At 32.5% G+C, this 1,518-nt stretch overlaps 1 protein-coding gene across 1 annotated transcript in view; it reads right to left on the minus strand.

Annotated features, from left to right (window-relative positions):
- SPAG17 (sperm associated antigen 17) overlaps positions 1-1,518 on the minus strand; it is a 395,169-nt gene that overhangs the window by 88,039 nt on the left and 305,612 nt on the right. The gene's annotated exons all lie outside the window — the stretch shown is intronic.

Genomic DNA, 1,518 nt, shown 5'->3' on the forward strand with positions numbered 1-1,518 from the left:
AAAATTTTATCTCACATGCTTCTGGCATGTTATCAGTAGTGGCTAGTCTTTGGAAAAAGACATCATGCTGGGACAGTTAAGGTGTCAGTGATGGTTCAGTGACAGTAACAATGAGCTTGAACATGGCAGAGATTTTGAGCATGGGACAGGATAGAGAAAGGTTTCAATTGGTACATAGGGTCTCTCTGAGTGTAGTCAACTCTAAAAGACTTAAGTACAACAGAAACAACAATATCTATATGTCTCAGAAATTTTAATGAACTTTTCATTACTAAATGCCTAGGTCAGTAAAACAAAAACAATTGGCCAAGGATAAGTCCAATGAGAAAAGGAAAGAAGCAATAGTTTTAGCAAAACAACAGACTGTATATTCAGAATTTCCCCTGAACTAAGACTACTGGATAAAATCTTACAATCGAAGTTACTGATCAGAACTATGAGCTGGTAACTATGAGTAATAGAGACTCAAGTTTAGGGCTGAGAGAACACTCCAGACATAAAATTAGTTCTGAAATTGACTTTGGCTCATGGTCTTTGAAAATTATGGGTGATTTTGAACATTTGTTTTATCCACATTTGTATAGTTTAGGAAGAAATTAAAGCCAAAACCTGGTGAGAGTGGAAGTTTAATATAATAAACTTTACAATGTTTTTTATATTAATAATATGTAAAGTTTAATATGACAAAGTAATATAAGAGCACTATAAAAATCTGCTACCTCAAACGGCTATATCTTTATATTGTGGATTATTATTAGTAGAAATAAGCCAGTTCCTTTTCCCATTATGAATGCGAGAAAGTTGCCTGTGTTAAAACGTGTTGCTAAGCAGGATAGGCAAAATGTCGTTTGAAAATGTACAACTATAAGCAAACCCTTATGTTGAATTTTAAGTAAAATTCACACTTCTTGGATGGCATTCATAGAAATCCCTTAAATAGTCAGAGACTATTGGTTCTACCATCATCTACTAACATAATTTCTGAAACCAATATTCCTCTGGAAGAAATCTACCTTTACAAGAGACTCAAAGAATCTGGAGTTAAAATAACAAGAGAAAAAAAATAATTTCACAATAAAATATCACTGAAGACACAATAAACAACTTCAAGGGCAGGGAAAGAAAACTAGAAAATGACATTTGAGATTGGAATTATCAGACAAAGGACATAAAACATAATTCTACAGATAAAAATGGGTCTGAATATATGGCTAAAGAAGAGACAGTCCAAAAAAAAGAAGCAAAGAAAAAAAATCTTCACTATAAAAACATAATAATAGTGCATTTTCAAAGGTCCTAGATGTTTTAGGAGGATATTTAGTATAAACTATTGTATATCAAGTATTCAAGGCAATATACTAAAGGAATAGAAACATTTGACTATGATTTTTTTTAACTAGTAGAGGGAGAAAGTTCAGAGGACCAAAAGACCCTCAGTTAATTGAAAAGGAAATAAGAAGGAAAGAGAAAAACCCCCCAAATATCATGTTGTTGTTGTTATGTGCCATCGAGTCGCTT

Source organism: Elephantulus edwardii, unplaced genomic scaffold (assembly GCF_000299155.1).
Source record: "Elephantulus edwardii isolate Elephantulus edwardi_28Jun2011 unplaced genomic scaffold, EleEdw1.0 scaffold00437, whole genome shotgun sequence".
In the NCBI taxonomy this organism is placed as follows: Eukaryota; Metazoa; Chordata; class Mammalia; order Macroscelidea; family Macroscelididae; genus Elephantulus; species Elephantulus edwardii.